The 15,746-nt window shown below is 38.1% G+C and overlaps 1 non-coding gene across 1 annotated transcript; it reads left to right on the forward strand.

Moving 5' to 3' along the window:
• Positions 1-3,470: 3,470 nt before the first annotated feature.
• TRNAG-UCC (transfer RNA glycine (anticodon UCC)) lies at positions 3,471-3,542 on the forward strand. Its single transcript has one exon. It is a non-coding gene; the product is annotated as a tRNA-Gly (tRNA).
• Positions 3,543-15,746: the final 12,204 nt, after the last annotated feature.

Here is a 15,746-nt window from a genome sequence, read left to right on the forward strand (position 1 = left end):
TGCGCCAATACTTAGACCAAACGGTGATGTGAGAGAGAGGTGACTTAACCCCTAACCATGGATTGTCCAAGATGGATGAAGGACCCACTACCAACCGGCGTTGTGTGATGGACCTACCCAAAGAAGTATGGTGCTATGACTTAAAGCATGTCTGCCTATAGAGACCAGCATACATAGAGTTAGACTCATACATGCATTGTTGTCTCATATCATATCATTTTATGCTTTGTTTGTGATACTATGTTATTTATGCTATTATGGAATAACTTGCCTTGCTGAGTTTCTTTTGAAACTCACTCCTTTTTGTACAATATCTTTTGTTAGACTATTCTACAGGTTTTGATGGCTATGAAGGGCAATATGAGGAAGCGCAAGATGAAGAAGCGTACCATACGCAAAGTGTTGGCGATTACGAAGATTACTGTGAGGATTCCTCGAGTGGTCTCTCTTATTTCTAGGATTAGCCCTACTGTGGAGTGGGAGCTTCTGAGCATCATCGATGAAGTCTACGTTTATGAGGACATCCTTTATAAAGTAGAAAAGACTCTAGATTAGTTAGATTATATCTTTCTTTCTTGTCTTTAGAATCGGTTGTAATCCCATTTGATTTTCGAACTACATTCCGCTGTACTCGTGGAGTGAGATTCCGCCTCGCTCTACTTTTGATTTATATATCTATTGATATCTTTTCCGCACTCTGATGATTATTCCGTTACTTACTTTGATTCATTTGAATAATATTGTTAACATTGATTTAGTCTTGTTCTTGATTATATTGTTGTGAATGTGGGAGGATGATTTCACTAACTACTGGATCTTGTGGACTGTGGATCACACACTTGGGTATGCCAGATAGGGTACCGGCTGGGTGATGTGACATTGACCCTCGACTCTGGCCGAGGACGAAGGAAATCGACTCACTTCCAAGCAAGCCGGGTTCAGGAGGTAGCTTGCTGAGGAAGGAAACTAACTCAGTCACAAGCACGCCCTAATCCAATACTTATGGAGGAGGTTAATTAACCTAATGACGGCAAGCAGAATTCGGCGACTGTCACTTATCGCTATCAAAAGGATAACCATCAGATAACAGTCGGGTTATCCTAGGAGTCCTCTACTAGTCCAAACTAGTAGAAGTCTATCGCTCAACGGATCTAACTGTTAGGATCCAACGACTATCCGAAGAAGGCTCAAATACATCCAACGAAGAAGATTTGAAGGTACACTCTATATAAACATCACCTACCCACAAGGGAAGGACACACACACTTGGACATGAACACTCAGATGCTTATTATCTGAATCGTATTCCAGTTATTCATTCCTTAGCTCTGTGCTTATAGCAGAGCCGTTAGTGATTAAGTTCATCAACTGACTTAGCCTTCTGAGGTGGACTCTCGACCACAGCGGTCGGGCCACATCTGACGCTTTGTTTTGCAGGTCATTCTCAGGAGATCTAAGGGCTGAGCAGATTTTGGATGCATTAGCCTCCAAAAAATATAAACAATTCATTTGTGAGTCAAAAGAAATATAAAATAGGGTTTCTAGACTTGAAAACATAAAATTCCCAATTTTTTGGGTACGGGTAGGTAGTCAATTTGATCAATTGCCCTAGGAGACCACCCCCCATTCATCATACGAATGCGGTTTCCGACGGGCTTCAGAGGGTGGAAACCTTAAACATGCTTGACCTAATGGTATACTTTACCTTGGCATTGGGATCTTTTTGTATCGATTTTCGTGCATGTCAAAATTGCCTTTTTAACCCATCTAGGTCAACTTTCTTTCTCCTTTTAAAATTCAGTAAGGTGGCCGGGTCATCTCGTATCTTATCCAAGTCCATAGGTTCAACTTTCGGACCCACGGACTTGACTTTAATGGCCCACAACTGCCTTCTTTTGGCACTTTGGATTCATGGACCTAAAATGAAAGTTTATCAAGTTAGGATTTTAGGGTAATTCACAGTAATCACCCACCTAGGTGGCTAACAACAATTCAATTCATGGCTAGGAGATCTTAATAGTCAACAAGCACTTCTAGATCAGAATATTGTTGGCCCAACGTATCGACAATCATTTCCTTATTTTTTTGGAAAACTATTCATAATCGTAAAACATACAAGATCAAGAAGATAAAAAAAAAAAGATGTGTATTCTTAACTTTGTTTATAATTCTTTCTTTGCCAACCTTTTCTAGAACTCTTTGGAAATTTTGAATCTCAGAGGTTGGGCACTTTAATATTTACAGTCACGATGTTCATTAGCTTTGTAGAGGCTTAGGTTTGAATCCTGGCAAATGCAAGGTAATCATATTCATTTTAACCTTACTAATTATATCCAGTTCATTTTTCATTCAAGTTTTAAAAAAGAGTAAAATTCTGATTTGCCTCTCATTATGACTTTGCTCAATTCAATGCATTTTCAACTTCGACATACCTGTTGAAAGTTTCTTTAATACTGGTCCTAGGGGCTTCCCATATGGTTGTTCCTTATAGCTTGCTTGCTTGAAATGTTTGTATTTTTGTTTTATGCTTATGGCTAACGCTCCTTCCTTTCATCATCTTCATTGTATGCTACTAGTCTTCTCATTCTGACTCACTCAAATATTCAATGCTTTTTCAACTCTGACTTTTCTGTTGGAGGTTTCTTTTATGCTGGTCCTGGGGCTTCCCATAAAGTTTCTCCTTCTAGCTTGATTGCTTGAAGTGTATCTTTTTTTTTCCTTTTTGCTTATGGCTTCCCTTTCATCATTTTTTTTTCTTCTACTCCCAGAGTGGTAGCCCTTTCTTGTCTTTTACTAGGTGAATAGGATTTGGGTCTGGCTTGTAATATGTTCATTAGCATTTGTAGTCCAATGGTTAGAATAATTGCCTTCCAAGCTATAGATTTGAATCTAACTCCCAGCAAAGACATTGGTATCATACTAATATCACATAATACTAATTTGCCCATTTCATTTTTCAAGCTTTAAATCAGAGTAAACTTCTTATTTTCCCCTTATTATTACTTGCCCAATCCAATGCATTTTAAACTCCAACTCTTCTGCAGGAGGTTTCTTTAATGCGGGTCCTAGGGGCTTCCCACAGGGTTGTTCCTTCTAGCTTGCTTGCCTGAAATTTATTTTGTTTTTTTGTTTTATGCTTATGGCTAACACTCCTTCCTTTCATCATATTCATTGTCTACTACTCCCAATGGTGGGCCTTTCTAGTCTTCCGCATTATGACTTGCTCAATTCAATGCATTTTTAATTCTGACTTTTCTATTGGAGGTTGCTTTTATGCTGGTTCTGGGGGGCTTCCCCTAAGGTTTTTCCTTCTAGCTAGATTGCTTGAAGTGTTTTTTTTTTTTTTTGGCTTATTGCTAATGCTCCTTCTTCACTTTCATCATCTTCATTCTCTTCTACTCCCAGTGGTGGCCCCTTTTGTCTTTTTTAAGGTCAATATGATTTGCATCTGGCTTGTAATATGTTCATTAGCGTTTGTAGTCCAATGGTTAGGATAATTGCCTTCCAAGCAATAGACTCGGGTCCGACTCCCAACAAACGCATTGGTACATACTAATATCACATAATACTAATTTGCCCATTTCTTTTTTCAGGCTATAGATGAGAATAAACTCCCTATTTTCCCCTTATTATGATTTCTCAATTCAATGCATTTTCAGCTCCAACTTTTCTATTGGAGGTTTCTTTAATGGAGTTCCTGGGGCCTTCCCTTAAGATTTCTCCCTCTAGCTTGCTTCCCTGAAGTGTAACTGTTTTTTTTTTATCTTTTGCTTGTGGCTAAGCTTCTTCTTCTTCCCTTTCTTGTCTTTGCTAGGACAATAGGGTTTGAATTTGCCAAAGTGTTCGTAGTCCAACGGTTAGGATAATTGCCTTCCAAGCAATAGACCCGGGTTCGACTCCCGACAGACGCATTGGATCCATATTGTTTTATTTTTGCTTTGATAAAAGAATCATACTAATTTCATATAGTATTAATTTGCCAATTTCAAGCTTTAAAAAAGAGTAAACTTCTTATTTGCCCCTCACTATGACTTGCTCAATTCAATGCATTTTCAAACCTGAGTTTTCTGTTGAAAGTTTCTTTAATGCTGGTAATGGGGGCTTCCCATAAGGTTATTCCTTCTAGCTTCCTTGCTTGAAGTGTTTTTGCTTTTTGTTTTACACTTATGGCTAATGCTCTTTCCCTTTCATCTTTTTAGTCATCTTCTTCTCTCAAGGTTAGGGCTTTCTAGTCTTTTGCATTATGACTTGCTCAACTCAATGCATTTTCAAATCTGACTTTTCTATTGGAGGTTTCTTTAAAGCTATTCTCGGGTTCCCATAAGGTTTCTCCTTCTAGCTTGCTTGCTTGAAGTGTATCTATTTTTTGTTTTTTGCTAATGGCTAACGCTCCTTCTTCCCTTTCATCATCTTCATTGTCTTCTAATCCCGGTGGTGGCCCTTTCGTTTCTTCTATTAGTTCAATAGGGCTTGGTCTAGCTTGTAATACATTCATTAGCGTTTGTAGTCCAATAGTTAGGATAATTGCCTTCCAAGTAATAGACCCGGGTTTGACTCCCAGCAAACGCATTAGATTTTTATTGATTGATTTCCCAGAATACTTATTTGCTCATTTCATTTTTCATTTCAAGCTTTAAAAAAGAGTAAAATTCTTATTTGCCCCTCACTATGACTTTCTTGGTCCCCTCATTTTGACTTGCAATTCGACTCCAACTTTTTTGTTGGAGGTTTCTTAAATGTTGGTCTTGGGGGCTTCCCATATGGTTTCTCCTTCTAGCTTGCTTGCTTGAAGTGTATATGTTTTTTTGTTTTTTGCTTATGGCTAACACTTTTTCTTCCCTTTCATCATCTTTTTTGTCTTCTACTCCCAGTGGTGGGCTTTTCTTGTCTTCTATTGGGTCAATAGGGTTTGGGTATAGCTTGCAAAGTGAATGGGTGTTAGGTACTGAGGCTAGAGGTTCTCGCAACTCATGGTGACTTGGCATGCTTATGTTATTGCTAATGTTGGAAAAATGTCACGTCAGCATTGTCACATCAGAATCCATTAGTTTTGGTAATAACAAACACAAAGTACTAATGATAAAATTGAGTTGTGCGTGTTTAAATCAAGCCAAGTGAGTTAAATGAAGAACATGGACCAAATGCAAGACGGATCAATATACAAGCCCAACTCAAAATTGGGTGACCAATTCAAGTTTGACATGAAGACTTAATGATAAGAAGATTCAAGAACGAATATGATGATCAAATCAAGCTCAAGGAGAAGACATAGTGCACCTAGGACATAGGACACCATATGCTTGATGTAATTGTGTTTATGCATCAAATGATACACATGGCATCATTAGACTAGCCTAGTCTAGGTTAGGAGAGTCATTTGGACATAGGGTTGGCTAGGAAAGACCAAAGCCTAAAATAGCAAGTACATACTATCCAAAACGGCTCGCGATTTGGTCCCAAACGACAAACCACTTCGATAAGTAATGGCCAAAGGATGCATGATATGTGTACAAAAACCGTTTTACACAAAGGATGCATGAATGTGCATCTAGAAGAAACAGATTGAGTCCATTTGGAGTCATGGCTTGCCATCAAATGGCATAAAGGCAAACCGTTACGCCAAGATGGCCCGCCATTTGGTCCAACAGTCATATTAACGGTGTAACAACCCCCGTAATTCTAACCCGAGATCCGTATTGCAGGTCGGAGAACCCGAAGGTCTAGCTGAGTAAGTTTGTGGAGTGTTCGGATAGAAGTCCATGATCCATACCTGAACCCATGGATCTGGATCCTCTGTTTGAAGAGCCTGCCTTGCTTGGTAGTTGGCCTTCTGGAAGACAAGTGTTGTTCGGAGATGTCCGGAATGAGGGTAAGATCTCCCCCATCTCTTCTTTAGGGCTAGGTTGTACTTGGATATCAACCCCCTAGCAAAAGCACCCTTGTATGGCAAATTACATGGGGGCGGTTGCTAGTGGCGGTCGATCAAACCAAGCGACCACCTGGAGCGACCGCCCGGTCTATTTTCGGGGTTTTGCCCTATTTTGCCCCTGGCTTCTATAAAAGGTAACCCTCGTCCAACTTACGAATATTTTATTCGTGGTTACCGTTTTTGGAGGTCAGACGGCTGCGGAGAAGTGCCGAAAGTGGATCTGAAGTGCTGGCAGTGATCTGGAGATCAATCCTTCCCTTTTTCTGGTGTTCTAGAGTGAGGTAATGGATTCACCCTTCATCTTTTATCTCCTTTGTCTTTAATTTCGTGTTAACCCATCCCCTCATCATTGTGGTTACCCTTTTGATTCATTTGTGACTCTTTTTCCAATCTTCTTGAAGTGATTCATCCAAAAACGAAACCCTGCTTTCGTGAAAAGGATAATCCAGTCAAGGGGAGAGTTCTGGGTAATCCAATGATGGTAATTGTTAGGATTCCTTCACCCTTTGGCTTTAGGAGTGCTAGATTAGAGATTTAGGTCATGATCACTCGAAATCCGGATTGAAAACGGGTGATCAGAAGCCTGAGTTTCGGATTGAAACTCTCTGTTTTTGGGGCGGTCACTAGTGGCGGTCGCTTAACCTAAGTGACCGGCACGATCGACCGGCTGGTAAACAGTGACCAAATGACTTTTGGTTTTGATCCACCTTGATTCAAATAACTTATATATTATTGTAACCCTATGTTTAGGTATACTCTGTTTGAAAGGAAAGTCTTGTAATAGTTTACGGATCTCTTTTTACAGACAGTTTACTTATATGCAGGTAAGGACATTCAATCCTATCTTATGAATAGACTTGAACATGCTAGTCCAGTGTTTGTTAGCATTAGCCTTTCTTTATATATGCTGCTGTAGCAATGTCTTATATATTAATCTTGTTATAGTACTGTTGTTTGTCTTGTTTACATATATACTTTGTTGGTTATGATTGTAATTTACTGATGATACATAGTGTGAGGTTCTGATAGATGAGGTATTCCTTTGGGATATCTTAGCTTGGGATATCAAAAGGCTGTATGGGACACATGCTTGCTGATGTCTCCAGCACTATCATGATTGTTTGATGACATCCTTAGGTAGAGTCTAGAATTGCATGGCTAGGTACCCCACATGCTACTACCCTTTCGGTAAGGGGATTGAAACCGGATGACCCGTGATGACAGTGATGTGACGTTGGTCTACTGTTAGTCATATAAATGGTAGGGTTGCATATGTTAGGGTTGGGCTCATGGACGTCCAAGGAACGGACCGGGAGTCGTGAGGAGTCATGAGAGCTTCCGCCCCAATAATATGTGGATGATCATAGGGTTAAGGAGTGGAGTCCAACAGTGGTAGCTAGTCCATGAGGATTCTCATTCCTAGGTTGCGAAGGATATTGAACCGAGTTGGTTGGTGCCATAGGGTATGTATCTGGACTTCATGTAGACATGTTACCTGTATGACCTTGCATTGGATTAGCAACCCCGACATGAGCTAGTACTCATTACCAATGGTCGTGGTGAGAGAATGCTGACTTAACCCCAGCCATGGTTTGTGAGATAGGTGTGGACTCCCTTTTTGCCCCGGATCCCTGCAGAGGTAACCAGTCCTTGCCAGATCAAAGTGACTAGACTTAACCAGAGGAAAGCTGGTGTATATCTTAAAGCATGTCAGCTATTAGAGACTTGCATAGTTAGAAATCATAGTATCATTTCAAACCTTGCACTCATTCATATCATTTATGCATTTATGCTTTGTAAAATTGATGGGAATTGTAATTGTTCTTACTGAGTTCTCTAGAACTCACTCCTTTATTTTGTATATGTTTATTAGCCTGCACAGAAGAAGGAATTGTACCGGAAGATGGACTGGTTTCCTATGAAGGAACCATCCCGTATGAAGAGGATGTGGCATCGGCAGTGGAAAATGGAGATAGCTTGTGCGGGAGCTCCTGCGGGTGCGTGGAGTGCGCTTATCACACCTATTGATGGTTAGAGACAAAAAGTGGTTAGAAAGTTCGCTCAGCGAATGGAGAAGAACTGGAGGACACCCTATCTTGAAATTCATGAAAAACACTATTTAGCCTTAGAAAAGGAAATTGGAAAGAAACTGATATAATTCTTTTGATTGCTTCCGCTGAACTCGTATTCATTTTATTCATTATTCTTTCATTTATTATTGTTATTGGAGTATTTGGACTCCTGTAATTCTTTAATTCATTTATTGAACATTTATTGCTCTTGATTGTCTATATTTGTATTTATTATTGTTGATAGACTAAAACCGTGGATCCTGTGACGGATCACTCCCACGGGTTGTCGGGCGGGTAACCGAGATCGGTGGGTGGGGTGTGACAGACGGCTATATTGCCAAACAACTTGTCGTTTCAGTTAGAAAATTGACCGTTTCTTGCCATTAGGACTTGGACCATGGGGTTTTAATGCTCTTTATTTAAGCCAGCCACCAGCATTTGAGAACCTCTATGAAGTGCCTTGATTGCACACTACCTATATACTCTCAAACTCTCAAATATCTCAATTTCTCTTGTATTCTTGCCTCTCATCATACCCATTCCTTGAAAATCATTCTGAAGAAGCAAAGGAAGCTTGTTGGAGCTAGGTTGAGGTGATTGAAGGCATTTAGGGCATTCAATAGTGTTGCAATTCATTCAAATTTGAGTATCACTCTCATTACATCTCTCACTCAAAGAATAAGGTATCACACCCCTAGATAGGTAATACATTTCTTATCTTTTGTAATTGGTGTTGTAATTCTATTATAGGTTGATTAGAATTTTAGTGGGTTTTAAAACAAGGATTGTAAAGCGTGCTCTGGCTTTAGACCCACAAAAATTGTGAATGTTTGATCCTTTACTTATTGTATTGAAAGAGGTCATTAGTGGAAATCTCTCTTGAGACCAAGAGAGGAGTGGATATACAGTTTTCAAGTTAAACCACTATAAATGGCTGTATTGTGGTTGATTGAAATTATAATTTTTTTTTTAAAATTTGCCAATTAAATTGTGAATTTTCAATTAATTGAAAAAGTGACCTAATCCACTAGTAGTAACCTATTCAAACCCCCCCTCTAGGTTACCTTAACAGCTACCTTTTATTCTATTTCTTCACAATGTTTGGTTCTTCATTATCTCTGGCGGGTGTTGCTTCCTCGTTTGGCTATTGTATTGGATTTCTTAAACCACGACATGAAAACCTTTGCAACTCTCTTGTTTCACTATGGTGGAATTTTAATTGGTGCATGCTATCTGTTAATATAATGGAGGTTTTTAGTGGATTTTCTTCCATCATAGATAGGAATCTGGTCTTGGCTTGTGCTTTATGGTGGTGTTGCTCTACTCTTCTGCACTCTTCTAGTCAATCTTTGGATGATGCTTACGTATCCATTCAAAAGGATAAGCTGCTCAGATGGGTTAAACTTAGACCCATACTAGTGGAACTTTGCTTAGTGGATTCACTCAAGCAAGCAGTTTCCTACATCGGCCATGTGCTTGAGGTGCAGTACGCTCTGCTCAATAAGAAATGGAAAAATTATGTGATAATCTACTTTTAGGATTCCCTTTACAAAAGTAACCACTCAATGTTTCACTTGACAAAATTAGCTAAAACTGAATTTGCATTTACAAAACTAACCCAAATAGTGAATTTTCATCCCTTTGGACATTTTTACCCCTAAAATTGACCATACAAATATTGGAGTGAAAATGTCTAAAGGGTATGAAAAATTAGTGAATTTTCCTTTTGGATAAAATAGTAAGTTTTCCTCTTCAATGTGGTAAGTTTTAGGGGTTAAAAATGTCCAAAAAGGTGAAAATTCACTATTTTAGTTAGTTTTGTAAACCCAAACTCAGTTTTAGCTAATTTTGTCAAGTGAAACATTGAGTGGTTACTTTTGTAAAGGGAATCCTAAAAGTAGATTATCACATAATTTTTCCATTTCTTATTGAGCAGAGCGTACTGCACCGCACATGGCCGATGTAGGAACCAAAGGGATGAAAATTCACTATTTGGTTAGTTTTGTAAATGCAAATTCAGTTTTAGCTAATTTTGTTAAGTGGAACATTGAATGGTTACTTTCGTAAAAGGAAACCAAAAAGCAACTAATCACGTAATTTTCTCATAAGAAATCCCTACTGACATAGTTTGACTCCAACTGGAAATATAACTACCTCGGTTTTGCAAGTAGATGAGTTCATATTAAATTCGTCCTATGCTCTACTCCTTTATTCCATATGGTTGTTTTTCTAGTTTGAAGCTTGACTCCTTGTCTTGTAGATTTTGGAATGAATATTGTGGCAAAAAGAAAAATGCCTCTCTCATCTCTTGGGACATAGCGTGCTTTTCCCACTGAGCTCAGGGGACTTGGTTTTAGAAATACCAGGGATCATAATAGAGCTCTTCTAATATACTCTCCCAGTGTTTACCTACTCAACATTCCTCTCTTTGGGCCTAGATTTTAGAATCCAAATATTGACTTTCTTTGTCTTTATTTGATCCTAAAATCTTGAAAAAGCCAGGCTTCTAGATTTGAAATAGTATTGGCCCTATAGTTTCTGATTTAAATTCAATTATCATTGTAAAGTTTGTAATGGGAAGCAAATTTCCTTTGCTTATAATCCTTGGATCCTTCTTATGGAAAAAAAGAAAAAAGTAATCCCGGGATCCTGGTGCTTGAGATTCGGCTTTACCTGCTCCTCTAAACAACAATTTTCATTCTCACGGTGTCTAATTTCATTCATCAAAATCAATGGGATCATTCAGCCTTATGTGAGGCACTTCCTCCATACTTTGCAGTGGAGATGTGAGAGAGTGTTGACTTATAGCCCCAACGATGGGTTGTTATGACTTTACCCAACAACCGCGGAGAACCCAAAAGACATGCTTAAGAGCCATGAGAGAGAGTGACTGAGACAATCCAGAAGAGATTGGTGTTAAACTTAACGCGTGTCGAGACTTCATGATAGAGTTAGGAGCATAGCATCATAACCATTCATTTACTATATTACTGTCATTAAGTACATTACCATCTTATATGTGTGATGTGGAAATTGTGAATGAATGCAGGATATGATTGTTGAGTTAACCTTACTGAGTTTTGTTGAACTCATTCCTTTATATGTATGTTTCTTTAGATTATTCTACAGGTCATGAGGATTCCACTCAAATGGAGGATCTGTTGCCGGTAGATTATCATGAGGCACGATTGGAGAAGAAGTGGAAGCACATGAAGCTTTATGCCCATGTCAGGACTGCTCTTATGGAGTTGGCTTCCTGTAGAGAATTACTTAGATTACTTCCGCAGCAAACAAACTACTCTTTTCATTCAGACTCTATATTCTTTCGATCAACATTAGTTAACTTTTAACTTTAGTAAATGGATGACTGTAAACATTGATATTTCAGATTTTATAACTTGATATTTAAACATGATTTATTCTTGTCCTTGGATTACGTTATATCATATGTTTGTGTGGGTTTGTCACCTCCACGGGTATTTGGGTATGACTGAATTCGACTGAGTGGGGTGTGACACATAAAATGTTCATATTGACATCTATTCGTGCAAAGTCTTATGATAAAATTCATAAGAACACATACAACATTTATAATAGCTAACAAGAAATAGAATTTGAATCAAATACACAAATACATGCTGATGTATTCCTCACCTGTCAACAACAAGAATGATCTCCAAGAATCGAAGAAATTCACAAATCAAAGTACTAACAAGCTACAAGAACCTTAAAAAATATGTAGATTAAATTAGGTTCGAGTTGAGGACCAAACTATGGATCAAACATACCAAGATCTCACCACCCATATAGGGGTGGTTGGCCTTGGCTTACCAGGACCGGCCGACTGCCCCCTAGGCTGCAGACCAAAAAGGGAAATCTCTAGCTCAAATTGACCACCAATCTTTTGGGGACTTTTGGGACCTCAATGGAACAATAGTGATGTCCAAAAAATACCTTGCAAACACCCAAACAGGTCTCAAACTAAAAAGCCCCAAATCAGTTAACATAATCTTGCCTACAGGCATCTTTGAGATGATGAACCCGTCTCAAATGGAAAGAATAAGAGAATCCATCACCCATTGGGGTTGGGAGACATAATGGAAAACATAAACAACCATTCAATTCAACCAACTACCACAATCACCACCATTATTGCAATCAATCATCTTAAATACCAAGAAAGAATAGTTGTAAATAGGTTTTAGAGGTCTTCTGACCTGAACACTCGATTGACTCTACTTTCTGTGCTTTAGCATGCCTCAATCCCACATAATTTGACATACCACCAAGCTTTTCCCCTCTCCCAAGCTCTCAACCTCCAAAGAATATAAACAATTCATTTGTGAGTCAAAAGAAATATAAAATAGAGTTTCTAGACTGGAAAACCCAAAATAACCCATTTCTCGATACGAGGTAGACAGTTAGTTTGATCAACTGCCCCTAGGAGACCACCCCGATAACTTCATCATACAAATGGTTTTCGATGGGCTTCAAAGGGTAGAAACCTCTAAACATGCTTGACTCAATCGTATACTTTACCTTGGCATTGGGGTCTCCTTGCATTGATTTTCATGCATTTTTAACCCATTCGAGTTGACTTTTTCTCTCCTTTTAAAATCCATTAAGGTGGTCAAATCATTTCCTAGATCATCCAAGTCCATAGGTTCAACTTCTAGACCCACAGCTTTGACTTTGATGGCCCATAACTGCTTTCTACTGGTGCTCTGGGTTCGTGGACCTAAAATGAAAGTTTATCAGGTTAGGCTCACCAGAACCAATTGACTCCCCCCTGGACTGCAAACCAAAAGGGCAAATCTCCAGCTCAAATCGAAAACCAATCTTAGGGGCACTTTTGGGACTCCAATGGAACAATAGTGATGTCCAAAAAATACCTTCCAAACACCCAAACAAGTCTCCAACTAAAAAGCCCTAATTTGATTAACAGAATCTTGCCCGCGGGCATCTTTAAGATGATGAATCGGTCTCAAATGGAAGGAATAACAAAATCCATCACCCATTGGGATTGGGAGTCACAATGGAAAACATAAACAACCATTCAATTCAACCAACGACCACCATTATTCCAATCAATCATCTTAAATACTAAGAAAGAATATTTGCAAATAGGGTTTTAGAGGTCTTTTGACCTCAACACTCGATTAACTCCACTTTATGCGCTTCAGCATGCCTCAATCCCCAATGATTTGACATAATACCAAGCTTTTCCCCTCTCCCAAGCTCTTAGCCTCCAAAAAATACAAACAATTCATTTGTGAGTCAAAAGAAATATAAAATAGGGTTTCTAGACTTGAAAACATAAAATTCCCAATTTTTTCGGTACGGGGTAAGCAATCAGTTTGATCAACTGCCCCAGGAGACCACCCCCCATTCATCATACGAATGTAGTTTTCGACGGGCTTCAAAGGGTGGAACCTTAAACATGCTTGACCTAATGATATACTTTAACTTGGCATTGGGATCTTCTTGTATCGATTTCCGTGCATGCCAAAATTGCCTTTTTAACCCATCTAGGTCAACTTTCTCTCTCCATTTAAAATTAATTAAGGTGGCGGGTCATCTCGTATCTTATCCAAGTCCATAGGTTCAACTTTCGGACCCACGGACTCGACTTTAATGGCCCACAATTGCCTTCTTTTGGCACTTTGGGTTCGTGGACCTAAAATGAAAGTTTATCAGGTTAGGATTTTAGGGTATTTCACAATAATCACCCACCTAGGTGGCTAGCAGCAATTCAATTCATGGCTAGGAGATCTTAATAGTCAACAAGCACTTCTAGATCAGAATATTGTTGGCTTAGCGTATCGACAATCATTTCCTTATTTTTTGGTAAACTATTCACAATCGTAAAACATATAGGATCAAGAAGAAGAAAAAGAAAAAGATGTGTATTCTTAACTTTGTTTATCATTCTTTCTTTGTCAATCTTTTCTAGAACTCTTTGGAAAATCTGATTCTCAGAGGTTGGGCACTTTAATATTTACAGTCACCAAGATGTTCATCAGCTTTGTAGTCCAACGGTTAGGATAATTTCCTTCCAAGCAATAGACTTAGGTATGAATCCCGGCAAACGCAAGGTAATCATATTCATTTCAACCTTACTAAGGCTCTTTTTGGTATCAATTCTCATTCTCTATTATGCCTATTTAAAAGAAATAAGTACAAGAATTCATTATTGGTCAAGAATGAAAAATGGTGTGGTGAATTTTGTTGAAAATAAATTATGGAATGAAAAATAAGTTTGGTATGTCAAAATAAAAAATTATTGAAAAATGATAGTAAGCAAGTGAGAAAAGAGAAGAAAAGTGTGGTTTTTTTTTTTTTTATAAAATAATGTGTATTGACTATTTTACCCTCATTTTTATCTATAAAATTTTAAGTAAACCATTGCATAAATGAAAATAATGAAATTCTCACTATAATCCATAATAGACAAAAAGTCTATTATGGATTTTGGAGGCTTTTCTATTATTCTAAATAAAAACAAAACCAATAACAAATGCCAAACAATTTAAAATGATGAAAAATTCTCATAATTGAGAATGATAATTGATACCAAAAAGAGCCTTAGTATATCCAGTTCATTTTTCATTCAAGTTTTAGAAAAGAGTAAAATTCTAATTTGCCTCTCATTATGACTTTGCTCAATTCAATGCATTTTCAACTCCGACTTACCTGTTGAAAGTTTCTTTAATACTGGTCCTAGGGGCTTCCCATAAGGTTGTTCCTTCTAGCTTGCTTGCTTGAAATGTTTGTATTTTTATTTTATGCTTATGGCTAACGCTCCTTCCTTTCATCATCTTTATTGTATGCTACTAGTCTTCTCATTATGACTCACTCAAATATTCAATGCTTTTTCAACTCTGACTTTTCTGTTGGAGGTTTCTTTTATGCTGGTCCTGGGGCTTCCCATAAAGTTTCTCCTTCTAGCTTGATTGCTTGAAGTGTATCTTTTTTTTTTTTTTTTTTTTTTTTTTTTTTCCTTTTTGCTTATGGCTTCACTTTCATCATCTTCATTCTCTTCTACTCCCAGTGGTGGCCCCTTTTGTCTTTTTTAAGGTCAATATGATTTGCATCTGGCTTGTAATATGTTCATTAGCATTTGTAGTCCAATGGTTAGAATAATTGCCTTCCAAGCTATAGATTTGAATCTAACTCCCAGCAAAGACATTGGTATCATACTAATATCACATAATACTAATTTGCCCATTTCATTTTTCAAGCTTTAAATTAGAGTAAACTTCTTATTTTCCCCTTATTATTACTTGCTCAATCCAATGCATTTTAAACTCCAACTTTTCTGCTGGAGGTTTCTTTAATGCGGGTCCTTGGGGCTTCCCACAGGGTTGTTCCTTCTAGCTTGCTTGCCTGAAATTTATTTTGTTTTTTTGTTTTATGCTTATGGCTAACACTCCTTCCTTTCATCATTTTCATTGTCTACTACTCCCAATGGTGGGCCTTTCTAGTCTTCCGCATTATGACTTGCTCAATTCAATGCATTTTCAATTCTAACTTTTCTATTGGAGGTTTCTTTTATGCTGGTTCTGGGGGGCTTCCCCTAAGGTTTTTCCTTCTAGCTAGATTGCTTGAAGTGTTTTTTTTTTGGCTTATGGCTAATGCTCCTTCTTCACTTTCATCATCTTCATTCTCTTCTACTCCTAGTGGTGGACCCTTTTTTTTTTTTTAAGGTCAATATGATTTGCGTCTGGCTTGTAATATGTTCATTA

Source organism: Hakea prostrata, chromosome 9 (genome assembly GCF_041222555.1).
Source record: "Hakea prostrata isolate BN-2017 chromosome 9, UWA_Hpros_2, whole genome shotgun sequence".
NCBI lineage: Eukaryota > Viridiplantae > Streptophyta > Magnoliopsida > Proteales > Proteaceae > Hakea > Hakea prostrata.